Raw genomic sequence first — 13219 nt, forward strand, 5'->3', positions numbered from 1 at the left:
TAACTATCGTTCTTTTCATTCAGTTGAAAAAATTAGTGTGAATTTACAGATTGAGGTACAGCAGATCCTGAACATTCTGCCAGGGAGCTGCTTGGTCTCCCTCCTTCTTTCACTCTGCATACTATGATAATCAAAATAAGTAGAGTTTTAAAGATGATAGACAGGTTGGAGAAGATGGACGAGCATCTATCTGCTCTCTCCTTCCAGAAGATGGCTGATTGTGATAAGCATTAGCTAAGTTACAATGGCTACAGACTACCCTGGGAGAAGTGAGAAGCAGAGTCAAGTGACCTCCCCAAATTTGCTAGTATCCCATCTTGGACAGGCGCTTACCCTTCATTTAGCAGATTATCCCCAAGGCTAATGAGGGAGTATGTGTGACTCCTTCTACCATAGCCCATGGCCAGCGTACATACCTGCAATGGAACAGGGGGCACCAGGAGACATACCTGCAGGAGAATAGGTGGTAGCAGTGCCATCACATGGTCTAGAATGTAAAAGTATGTTAAGATCGTCCATTGCTGTGGTTTTTGCATTTCTTTGAATGGGCTCTCAGTTCTACTCACTATTTTTTTGCCTCAGATATAAGGTTGTCCATAGTTAGTACTCCAGAACAGGAAATATCACACTAAAATATACAGGGTAGGTAAACATTATTTTCTCTGATATTGTTCTTCCAAAATTAGGACATTTTTTGTTTTTCTCAGGCCTTTTTTTCTCCTCAGTTCTAATATCAGAGTTATGTACCTACCTGTTAGGGACGTAACTATAGCTGCATGGTGGTGCGTACCTATAGTTATTCCCTGCTGTTAATCTACAGCCTTATTTATGTTTTATTTGCTTCTTTCTTTTTTTTTTTTGAGACGGAGTCTTGCTCTGTCACCCAGGCTGGAGTGCGGTGGCGCGATCTCGGCTCACTGCAAGCTCCGCCTCCCGGGTTCACGCCATTCTCCTGCCTCAGCCTCTCCAAGTAGCTGGGACTACAGGCACCCGCCACCACACCCGGCTAATTTTTTTGTATTTTTAGTAGAGACGGAGTTTCGCTGTGGTCTCGATCTCCTGACCTCGTGATCCGCCCGCCTCGGCCTCCCAAAGTGCTGGGATTACAAGCGTGAGCCACCGCGCCTGGCCGGATATTTTCTTCTTTCTTTTTATTTATTTATTTATTTATTTATTTGAGATGGAGTCTCACATTGTTGCCTTGGCTGGACTGCAGTGACATGATCTGGGCTCCCTGCAACCTCCGCCTCCCAGGTTCAAGTGATTCTCCTGCCTCAGCCTCCGGAGTAGCTGGAATTATAGGCACCCGCCACCATGCCCAGCTAATTTTTTATATTTTTAGTAGAGACGGGGTTTCACCATGTTGACCAGGCTGGTCTCGAACTCCTAACCTCGTGATCCACCCGCCTCAGCCTCCCCAAGTGCTGGGATTACAGGCGTGAGCCACTGTGCCTGGCCCCTTTATTTTTATTTTTTAAAAGTATGGAAGACTTCATGAATTTGCATGTCATCCTTGCACAGGGGCCATGCTAATCTTCTTTATATCATTCCAATTTTTACTATATGTGCTGCTGAAGTGAGCACAAATTTTTACCTTCCAAATGAGTAATTCTCCAATCAAAATTTAAGTAGATGAATCCTGTTCTCTTCTATCTCAACAGGAAAGAGAGGAGAACAGATTGCATGATCAAAACAGGGCCCTAGGGGAGAATGGAGGAAGGGCTTACATGCTTTCCCTGGTCCTGGCTCCTAGCAGTTGTATGAGACACACCCAGGTTGTTCAGGGGAAAAATGTATCTGCACAAGGAAGTCACTGCCTGGTCAACTCGAGTTCTCCCTGAGGTGGTGCTCCCCTCCTGCTGGGAAGGACTCTTGTGACTCAACTTGCAGAGAGGAGATGACTGTCTAGCCAACACATCTATGTGCTCAGAAATTTAAACTTAGGGCCAGAAAGAAGAGGAGCCAAGGGAAATCTCTGTAGAAGGTTGAAATGTCAATGGGCCATTGGATACAGATGCACTTGCTAGAGCTGCCATGTGAAGGGAGGCCTCAGGGTGTCTTTCCATGAACTCATCTCTGAGAAGAGCCTGACCACTGATTCCCAGGGGCCTGCATGTCTGTGATGTGATTTTCTGAAGATTCCCTTTCTTTTGAAGGAGATCAAACTCTAACACTTGTGAATGTATGGGGGCATGGAGAGACAGAACAGAGACTGGATTTCCCCTTCAGAAGGCCTTCCTTGTCCCTGGGCCAGCCTGGGCTACGCCAGCGACCCTGAACTCTCAAGGCTAGGATGCCTGTGCCTTAGTTTCCTATTGCTGTTGTAAAAATTACCACAAATTTGTGGTTTAAAACAACAAAAAATTATTACAGTTCTGGAGGTCCAAAATCAGAAATGAGTTGCACTGGATTAAAGTCAAGGTGTTAGTTGAGCATAGGAGCACACCCCTGTAGTCCCAGCTACTTGGGAAGCTGAGGCAGGAGGATCGCTGGAGCCCAGGAGTTGGAGTCCAGCCTGGGCAACATACTGACATGCCCCATCTCTTTAAAAAACAAAAAAGAGTCAAGGTGTCGGTTCCTTCTGGAGGCTCTGAGGGAGGATCTGTTTCCTTGCCTTTTTCAGCTCCTAGTGGCCTCCTCTATTCCTTAGCTTGTGGCCTCTTTCTCTGTCTTCAAGGCACATCACTGCAACCTCTGCTGTGTCGCTGAACAATTGTCTCCTTGTCTCCTACTGCCTCCTTCTTATACAGCCATCATGATTACATTGGGCCCGCCCAGATGATTCAGAATAGTCTCCCCATCTCAAGAACCTTAATCAACACCTGCAAAGTCCCTTTTGCCATATAAAATAAGATTCAGCTGGGTGCAGTGGCTCATGCCTGTAATCCCAGCACTTTGGGAGGCTGAGATGGGAGGATCCCTTGAAGACCAGGAGCTCGAGACCAGCCTGGGCAACGTAGTGAGACCCTGTCTCTACAAAGGCTTTAAAAAAAATTAGCTGGAGGCTGGACACGGTGGCTTACGCCTGTAATCCCAGCACTTTGGGAGGCTGAGGCAGGTGGATCGGCCAGGAGTTTGAGACCAGCCTGGAAAACATGGCGAAAACCCATCTCTATGAAAAATACAAAAATTAGTCAGATGTGGTGGCATGTGCCTGTAGTCCCAGCTACTCCAGAGGCTGAGGCAGGAGAACCGTTTGAACCTGGGAGGTGGATGTTGCAGTGAGCCGAGATCATGCCACTGCACTACAGCCTGGGCAACAGAGCAAGACTCTGTCTCACAAACAAACAAACAAAAAATTAGCTGGGCATGTTAGTGTGCACCTATAGTCCCGGCTACTTAGGTGGCTGAGACAGAGGACTGCTTGAGCCCTGGAGGTCAAGGCTGCAGTGATCTATGATCAAGCCACTGCACTCCAGCCTGGGTTATAGAGCAAGAAGACACTGTCTCTAATCAAAAATAAAAATAAAATAAGATTCACAGCTTCTGGGGATTGGAATATGGACATATTTGGTGGGGGCATTATTCAGCCTACTACACCTTGCACCCAAGAGCAACCTACCGAGCAGCTTCCCACACAGTGCTGAGGTCTGGAAGAGCCCGGGGCGGCACGACTTTTCCCATGATTTATCTAAACAGCTCTCCATTAGGCTGTTTTCAAACTTTTGCTATTATGAGCAATGCTGCTCATATATCCTTAGGATACAGTATTAGAAGAAGAATTGCCAAATTAAAGGATAGATGCACTTTAAATCTATTTTTGGCCGGGTGCAGTGGCTCACATCTATAATCCCAGCACTTTGGGAGACCGAGGTGGGAGGATCAATTGAGCCCAGCAGGTTTTGAGACCAGCTTGCCAACATGGTGAAACGCCGTCTCTACCAAATATACAACAACAACAAAAAATTAGCAGAGCTTGGTGGCACATGCCAGTAGTCCCAGCTACTCAGGAGGCTGAGATGGTAGGATGGTTTGAGCGCAGGAGGCAGAGGTTGCAGTGAGCCCAGATCAAGCCATTACACTGCAGCCTGGGAGACAGAGCCTAACCCTGTCTCAGACAAAACAATCATTTTCCTGGTCAGGCATGGTGGCTCAAACCTGTGATCCCAGCATTTTGGGAAGCTGAGGCAGGAGGATGGCTTGAGCCCAGGAATTCAAGACCAAATACAAAAATTAGCTGAGTGTGATGGCAAATGCCTGTAATCCCAACTACTTGGGAGGCTGAGGCAGGAGAATCGCTTGAACCTGGGAGGTGGAGGTTGCAGTGAGTAGGGATTGCGCCACTGCACTCCAGCCTGGGCAATAGAGCGAGATTCTGTCTCAAAAAAAAAAAAAAAAAGAAAAAGAAAATTTAAAAATTAGCTGGGTGTGGTTGTTTGCGCCTATAGTCCCAGCCACTCAGGAGGATGAGGTGGGGAAATCACTGAACTTGGGAGGTTGAGGCTGCAAGGAGCCGTGATCGCACCACTGCACTCCAACCTGGCCAATAAACTGTCTCAAAAAAACAAAACAAAACAAAAACCTATTTTCCTGCATCTTTGCCAAGAACATTATCAACTTTTTTGATATTTACCAATTTTATAGGTGAAAAATGGGATTTCATATCAGTTTTCTCTTTTTTTTTTTTTTTTTTTTTTTTTTTTGAGATGGAGTCTCACTCAGTCGCCCAGGCTGGAGTGCAGTGGTGCAATCTCAGCTCACTGCAAGCTCCACCTCCCAGGTTCACGCCATTCTCCTGCCTCAGCCTCCGGAGTAGCTGGGACTACAGGCGCCCGCCACCACGCCCGGCTAATTTTTTTGTATTTTTAGTAGAGACAGGGTTTCACTGTGTTAGCCAGGATGGTCTTGATCTCCTGACCTCGTGATCTGCCTGCCTTGGCCTCCCAAAGTGCTGGGATTACAGGCGTGAGCCACTGCACCCAGCCCAGTATAGGTTTTTTAAACTTTAAAAAACTTTTTGAAATAATTTTGGTATAGTTTTAATGTTAATTTATCTTATTATAAGTGAGGTTATGCATTTTTTGATATGTTTAAACTGCCATTTCTATATATTTCCTGTGATTTATTGGTCCTTCATGCAACACTGTGTATCTGAAGACATAGTCAACAGTGGCAGGCCAGGCGCAGTGGCTCACGCCTGTAATCCCAACACTTTGAGAGGCCAAGGTGGGCAGATCACTTGAGGCCAGGAGTCTGAGACCAGTCTGGCCAACATGGCAAAACCTTGTCTCTACTAAAAATACAAAAATTAGCCGGGCATGGTGGCGCACGCCTGTAGTTGCAGCTACTCAGGAGGTTGAGGTATAAGAATCACTTATGTCTCAAATAAAAATAAAAATTAACAGTGGCAATCAGGCAAAAAAGTAGTGTCATAGGATTAACATAAAATAAAATAAAACAAAAAAAAGCTCCTCTGAAGGGTAGAGAATTCAGGGGCAGGAGAGGAGAGGAGTCATGGTAGGAATAAGACCCCTTGAATAAGACCCCTTGCTACCAGGCTGGATTTCAGTAACTCTGAGCCCTGTGGAGTTTTGCTGGGATAAACATAGCCACAGTTTAGCAAGTCTGGGGGCCAGGAGAGGTGATCAAGGCAGTCAATCCTCAAGAACAATGTCAGAGCCCACTTACTAGACTTGGGTCCAAGGGCAGGGCAGCAATGGGGCTTCTATCCCAAGTTCTTGGACAGGAATTTGGCATTTATCCCATAAGTTTGGCATTTATTCCAAAATTTCTTGTCCAAGAACTTGGGATAGAATCTATTGACAGCCTATTGTCTCTAGTCATGGTTGACACTGGATCCCTGGACAGGGCTCTGCCTGTGGATGAGCAAGTGACTTTCCCTGTGGGGATGAAGGAAGGTGACCCTGTAGACCTTCTCCTAAGACTGTAGAAGGCATGCAGAATGGCAAATACTAAAGCAGCCTGGCCTCTCGCCTTAGGACTGGGTTTAAGAGTGTGGAATGGGCCAGGTGCAGTGGCTCATGCCTGTAATCCCAGCACTTTGGGAGGCCGAGGCGGGTAGATCACCTGAGGTCAGGAGTTTGAGACAGCCTAGCCAACATGGTGAAACCCTGTCTCTACCAAAAATACAAAAAAATTACCTGGTCATGATGGCAGGCGCCTATAGTCCTAGCTACTCAGGAGGCTGAGGCAGGAGAATCGCTTGAACCCAGGAGGCGGAGGTTGCAGTGAGCCGAGATCGTGCCACTGTACTCCAGCCTGGGCAACAGGAGCGAAACTCCATCTCAAAAACAAACAGAAAAAAGAAAGACCGGGCCTGGTGGCTCACGCCTGTAATCCCAGCACTTTGGGAGGCTGAGGCAGGTGGATCACCTGAGGTCAGGAGTTCAAGACCAGCCTGGCCAACATGGTGAAGCCCCATCTCTATGAATAATACAAAAATTAGTCGGACGTGGTGGCACATGCCTGTATTCCCAGATGCTCAGGAGTCTGAGGCAGGAGAATTGCTGGAACCTGGGAGGTGGAAGTCACAGTGAGCCGAGATCGTGCCACTGCACTTCCAGCCTGGGCAACACAGCGAGACTCCATCTCAAAAACAAAACAAAGAGTGTGGAATGTTGCTAGGAATGTGTGGCTGGGGCCGGAGACTCCTTAGGCCTGGCAGAAATTTGCCCTGGAAGTGCCTGTGAGAATGATTAGTTCTCAGCACCTTCTTGTCACAGGATTGCAACTGGTGTCTCAGGAAGCCAAATCTGAGCTACTCCTGGAAGTATCATCTTGGTCAACAGTGGCTATAAAACCAAAAGTGGCTGCCAGATTGTGCAAGGAGACAAAACTAGTCTGGTGAGGGCATTTCCTCTTTAGTGACGTCCCAATGACCTGAGGCTGTCAGGGTTCCTCTCATCACTTGCCTTGTTTTGACTGCCCCCATCAAGGCACAGCTGGCTCATTTGTCCCAGAAGGAAATGGTGAAGCAAGCAGATGGATTGCTCCCTGAACCTCCACAGCGCCTCCTGCTGGTGGTCGACCCCAAGGCCCACCATCCTGCCTTTAATTCATTAACCAGCTGCTTTCTTTTTGGCTTTGAAATACCCAAAGGTTCCACCAGCTTTCCAATAGTGAAGCCCACCTTTGTAGGAAAAAAGAAGCGCTCCCATTTTTCTGTTGCCCCTGCTTTTTCGGTTAAAAGAACATGAAGCAATTTCAGGATACTAGAAAAGCCCTAAGGCAGTGGGGAAACTTGCCTAATCAGTTTTAGCTGAATAAAACATCAGGTGAGTGTGGGAGCTGCCCTCAAGCAGGACCTACTGTGCTCCCAGGGCCCTCATCAGCACAAAAGCACTGTCACTGGCTTGGAGTAAAGGTTTCCTATTTTAAAAGATAAGCCAAACCCCTTGGGGCAGCACAGATTTTTACCGCTTTGGGTTTTCTTTAGAATTTGCAGAATTTGCGTGAAGGGCACTGGCACTGAGTCTGCACCCAGATTAGAGCTGTTCCTCACATCCCTTTCCTAGGCTGGGGGGCTTTGGGGCAGATTAGTGATTAGGCTTGTGGGGGGCTTTTGTGTGCTGTGACTTGTGCATGCCAGGGAACCCCTGCAGCAGTGAGGCAAAGTGGGAAGAAATCTGGAATTGACATTAGAGGTGGAATCTCATTTTCTTTCACCTTGTAAACCAAAACATGACCATGGCAGATCTCAATTGATTCGAGGTTTATTTTGCCAAGGCTGAGGACGTGCCTGGGAAAAAGAAACCCAAGTCACAATAGGATCTGTGACCTATGTTTTTCCAAAGAGGATTTGGGGAACTTCAATATTTCAAGAGGTGTAAACCAAAAAGTATCTGAGATAGGTAACAATTAATTTAGAAATTTATGTTGCCAACGTTAAGGACGTGCACTTGGGAGACAGGTCTGTGCCTTTCTCCAAATATGGTTTTGAGGGCTTCAATATTCAAAAGTGGGAAAAGCAGGCTGTAGGGGAAAGATGGAGGGTATGGTCACATGACTGAATCCACATGTTGCAAGAGAAAAGGAGCAGGTAGGGGAATAGTCAATTATATATTCATCTTTGTAGAAGCTAAGGTGAACATAGAGTAGCTTTGTGGAGATACTTAACTTTTTATCTGTAGCTACCTGCTTAGGAACAAAAGGAAAAGTAGCTTCTTGGATAATTCAGCTTTCAGCTTAATATTTTTCTTTTGGCATAGTGAAATTAGAGTCCCAAGTTTTTATTTTCCTTTCACAGAGGAAAAGGCAAGCAGGAGGGGAAGGAAAAAAAAAAGGAGGGTGGGTCAGCAATGAGGCAAATGGTTACATTCTTGTGAGGCTCTGGTTAGAGTTCAGTGAGTCTATGTTTTATATGTAAAAAAAAAGAAAGGGGTAGAGGAAAAGTCAATTATGCATTAGTCTCATGCTCAGTCAATCTACATTTTTTATAAGATAAGGTGAGCATGTGAAATTACAGCTGTTTGGGAACAAAAGAAAGGCCATTTGTTTTATTTTTGCTTTTTTGTTTGCATGTCTCAGTTCCCAACTTTAGCATAGTGAATTTGAGGTCCCAAGATTCTATTTTTCTTTCACAATCTGAATGCAGAAAAGTGAGCAGAAAAAGCTTTTGCCAGGCAATTTTAACTATTCATGCAATTATCCTGAATTTTGAGCATTCTTCATTCTCAGCAAGATTTTCTGTCCTTCCAGTTTAGCTGTGCTGTAGAAGCAAAACGAAACTCCTGCATGGAGAATTGAGGAATCTCTCTGTACATCTCAAGCCACGTGAGTTTGGAACTGGAGGGAACAGCTAGAGGTGCCCTGCTACTCAGCAAGACCTCCAGGAGTTACTGGGAAATTTAAATCCCCAGCTGTCTTAAAGGAGCCCATAATCTAACAAGAGGTAATATATTCCCAAAACACAGGTCACACATCTGCAGCAAAAACAGAAAGGCTAATAGAAGCGCACGCCTCAGCAGGACAGGCTACATAATCTGTGGGGCTCCGTGCAAAAATGAAAATACGCAACCTCTTGGTCAAAAGACAGGAAAAACGTGCTTTTAAAGGTACACATAAAGCCAGACACAAAAAGACAAATATAATATGAGGTGCCTACAATAGTCAAATTTATAGAGACAGAAAATAGAATGGTGGCTGGGCACGGTGGCTCACGCCTGTAATCCTAGCACTTTGGGAGGCCAAGGCGGGAAGATCACTTGAGGTCAGGAGTTCGAGACCAGCCTGGCCAACATGGCAAAACCCCGTCTCTATTAAAAATACAAAAATTAGCCGGGCATGGTGGCATGTGCCTGTAGTCCCAGCTACTTGGGAGGCTGAGACAGGAGAATCACATGAACCCAGGAGGGGGAGGTTGCAGTGAGCCGAGATCATGCCACTGTATTCTAGCCTGGGTGACAGAGCAAGACCCTGTCTGAAAAAAATAAAAATAAAATAAAATAAAATGGTGGTTGTCAGGAACTGGAGCGAGGGGGGGTGTGGAATTATTGTTTAGTGGGTACAATTTCAGTTTGGGAGATGAAAAAGTTCTGGAGATGGATGGTGGTGATGGTTGCACAACAATGTGAATGTACAGTTGCCCTGCGGTATTGGAGGGGGATTGGTTCTAGGATTCATCAAGGACACCAAAATCCAGGGATTCTCAAGTCCCTGATAATAAATGGTATAGTATTTGCATATAACCTATGCATATCCTCCTGTATAATTCATCTCTAGATTACTTATAATACCCAATACAATGCCTACACATCATTCTTATGAATTCAACATAGTACTTACTACCTTGCAAATTCAAGACTTGCTTTTTGGAACTTAGTCTTTTTTTTCCTGAATATATTTTTTCTTTTTTTTGTAGAGACAGGGTCTCACTATGTTGCCCAGGCTGGTCTTGAACTTCTGGCTTCAAGTGATCCTCCTGCCTAGGTCTCCCAAAGTGCTGGGATTACAGGTGTGAGCCACCACACCAGCCTTTTTCCTGAATATTTTCGATCCATGATTGGTTAACTCCATGGATGTGGAACCCAGGGATGTGGAACTGATGGATACAAAGGGTTGACTAAGTACCACTGCACACTCAAAAATAGTTAAAATGGTAAATTTTATGTATATTTTGTTACACACACAAAATAGTAGACATAAGCTTTTTCCTTCTTTTATAGTCTTTCTCTTGACTTGTCATGGTGCTTATTTGCTACTTAATGTCATTCTAAGAAAAACTACAGGACGGGCTCAGTGGCTCACACATGTAATCCCAGCACTTTGGGAGGCCAAGGCAGGTGGATCACCTGAGGTCAGGAGTTCGAGACCAGCCTGGCCAACATGGTGAAACCCTGTCCCTACAAAAATACCAAAAATTAGCCGGGCATGATGGCGGGTACCTGTAATCCCACTTACTCGGAAGGCTGAGGCGGGAGAATCACTTGAACCCAGGAGGCGGAGGTTACAGTGAGCCGAGATTGCGCCATTGCACTCCAGCCTGAGCACCAGAGCAAGACTCTGTCTCAAAAAAAGAAAAGAAAAATTACCAATTAAAAATTTTGGCATGTATTTTACCCTCCACTTTTATATTATACAATGCCAATTTTAAATGTAAATATCAGAATATTTATCTCATATTTGGAATCACTGAAATTACACAATTTGAATTTTATGGTTCATCCCAGAAGGGTTATCTCCTGCTGGTTCGAAGGCACAACAAACACAAGCCAGGCTCAGGAAAGTTGGAAGGAGTAAGAGAGGATTCCTCCAGGCACAGAGCCTGCTGAGAAAGCCCTCCAGGGCAAGGGACCTCACAGATGACTGTGGGCAGGTACTCTGTTGGGTCTCACAGGTTCCAGGTTCCCTTTCCTCCAGGTGTCTCCCCTTTCCACAGGCCTGCCACCTCAGCCTACAGCAAATGGACTACCAGTGTCTTTAAAACTCAGAGCTGGGACACTGTCAGTAAAGGGCTGGGCAAAAGGCTTGCCCCTTTCAAGGCTCAACTAAGGCTGATTGTCCACCAAGAGCACTGTGGTGCTGCCAGCCTGGAATGGGGATGTCCACCACCACGCCCCAACCCTCCCTGAATTGGGATCAGACTCCTGCCAAGGGTAGAGGGTGGCAGCAGTTGCAGGGTGAGGGCAAGGAGGGAGAGGCCAAGTGGGGCAGTGGTGGTGAGCGCACTTCCAGGGATGCAGCAGTGGGTGGAGCTGCGTGTAAGCTCAGGCACTAAGCCCACAGTACATGCTTTGTTGATGCATGGGACTTCATTTACAAAACACACACAAAGATAGACATCAAGACCGCAGCCGGGCACAGTGGTTCATGCCTGTAATTCCAGTACTTTGGGAGGTGGATCACTTGAACTCAAGAGTTTGAGAACAGCTTGGTCAACATGGTGAAACCCTATCTCTACCAAAAATACAAAAATTAGCTGGGCATGGTGGTGAGCACCTGTGGTCCCAGCTACTTGGGAGGCTGAGGTGAGAGGATCGCTGGAGCCCAGGAGGAGCTTGCAGTGAGCCCTGACCATGCCACTGCACTCAAGCCTATGTGACAGAATGAGACCCTGTCTCAAAAATAAATAAACAAAAAGAATTTCAAGACTGCAACCATAGTCCATTAAACCCCAAATCCAGGGCCCTTCTGAGTGCAGTTTCTTGTTCAAACTGTACTGATCACATGCCCATGCAGGCGTGTCCTGTCCCTCAGGCAGAAGAGAGAGTATTTGGCTGGAGTATTCCTTGAAAGCGTCCTCATCCCTAAAGCAAACCTAGGTACAGAAAGTGCTTATCATGCGGGAGGCTGAGGCAGCTTTTCTCCCCTTCCAATACGCTCCCTTTTCCTCTTCAACACTAGACTTCAGCTCTGCCCCCTTCTTTTTCACATCCCACTCCTCGCTCGCTGCTGAGGTCTACCAATAGTTGACTAGTCTATAATCTTATCTGAGCCAGGAAATACTGGACGGTAAACTTCTTGGGTTGATAAATGGAGTCCAGTCAGTTTTAGCACTAAGTCTACGGTTTCCCAAGTTGCTTACCTAGCCCCAGGGATGTCACGCGGGAAGGCAAGCAGCAAGCAAGAGACACTGTACAAAGTTAGTTTGCCCCTGAAGGCCTGGGGGTGGGTAGGAGGGGAAGGAAAGATCTGGCTCTTTGGGCAGCTGTCACCTCTAGAGAATTAAGAAAGCCTCGTCCCTGCCTTAACTCTTAAGTTCTTGTGAGTTCAGACTGGGGCACATTTTCTTTGTAGTGGCCTCAAGCTGTGTCTGGGGCAAAGCGGGGTGTTTTTTTTGGACGGAGAGTTTTCCTTGAGCATTGTCTGGATCAAATCCAGAGGGTTATGCCCCACCTGGTTCTGTTTGCTAGCGTTTACTCTTATTTCAAGTGTCTTTTTGGGATTTTTCAACCTTGGATGTTTCTGTGTCCTGCACTGTGAAGAGACCCTATAGCAGCTTTCCTAGCAATTGTCAGCACACCAACTGCACCCTTCCCCTGGAGGAAACAGGCCACCTTGCTAGGCTCCTGAGGCCCCATTCCCAAGAAGGCAGGTCAGGGTAAACTAACAGTGACCCTAGGCCCTTTTCTCTGGGTGCCAGAAGTCATTTTCTTTTGAGCTGAGGGATAATCAGGCTAACCAAAACAGTCCAGGTTGAACCCTGCCCAATCCAACTGGCAAAGGTGCTGGGAGTAAAGAGAAACATCCTGGAATTTGAGCAGTCAGATCTAAGGGGCCATGAGAGGCTGACAGCTTGGTTTTGGTCCTGGGAGTACAGCAGCCTGGCTGGGCCCAGTGAGGAGGAGGTCCTGGCCAGCAGCCAGGACCAGCACTGGGAGGCTGGGCGCCACCCTGCCTGCGATTTCGCAGATTCTGGTCTTCTATCCCAGCCCGACAGCCCCTTTCTGAGCCTCAGTGGGCTTCCGGGGGGGGGGTTCTGTGTGGGTCTGTGTCTCTGTCAAGAATGAAGACTTCATCTGTGGTTGACTAGGGCTTTTGCTAATGTTATGTATCTATAAACGGCTCTGCCCAACCCTGAAGGGCTTCCTATTTCAAGTAAGTCACCATCCTTTTTAGCAAGAGTTCATAGAACCTGATCAAAGATAACATTTATGTAAAATAAAACAGCACAATGTTTTCCGCTTTCTACTGTAAAGCTTGAAATGAAAAAGCCACATTTCAGCTCTCTGCAAACAAACCTCGCTGAACGACAGTGCAGGAGGGGCTGCTGCAGAACACACCTTCATCTTTTTTTTTTTCTTTTGACCTTGGTGAACGC

The 13219-nt window shown here is 46.5% G+C and overlaps 1 non-coding gene across 1 annotated transcript; it reads right to left on the reverse strand.

Moving 5' to 3' along the window:
- Window positions 1-1476: 1476 nt before the first annotated feature.
- On the reverse strand, window positions 1477-1584 carry LOC129485499 (U6 spliceosomal RNA). Its single transcript, XR_008658651.1, has one exon. It is a non-coding gene; the product is annotated as a U6 spliceosomal RNA (small nuclear RNA).
- Window positions 1585-13219: the final 11635 nt, after the last annotated feature.

Source organism: Symphalangus syndactylus, chromosome 6 (genome assembly GCF_028878055.3).
Source record: "Symphalangus syndactylus isolate Jambi chromosome 6, NHGRI_mSymSyn1-v2.1_pri, whole genome shotgun sequence".
Lineage (NCBI taxonomy): Eukaryota > Metazoa > Chordata > Mammalia > Primates > Hylobatidae > Symphalangus > Symphalangus syndactylus.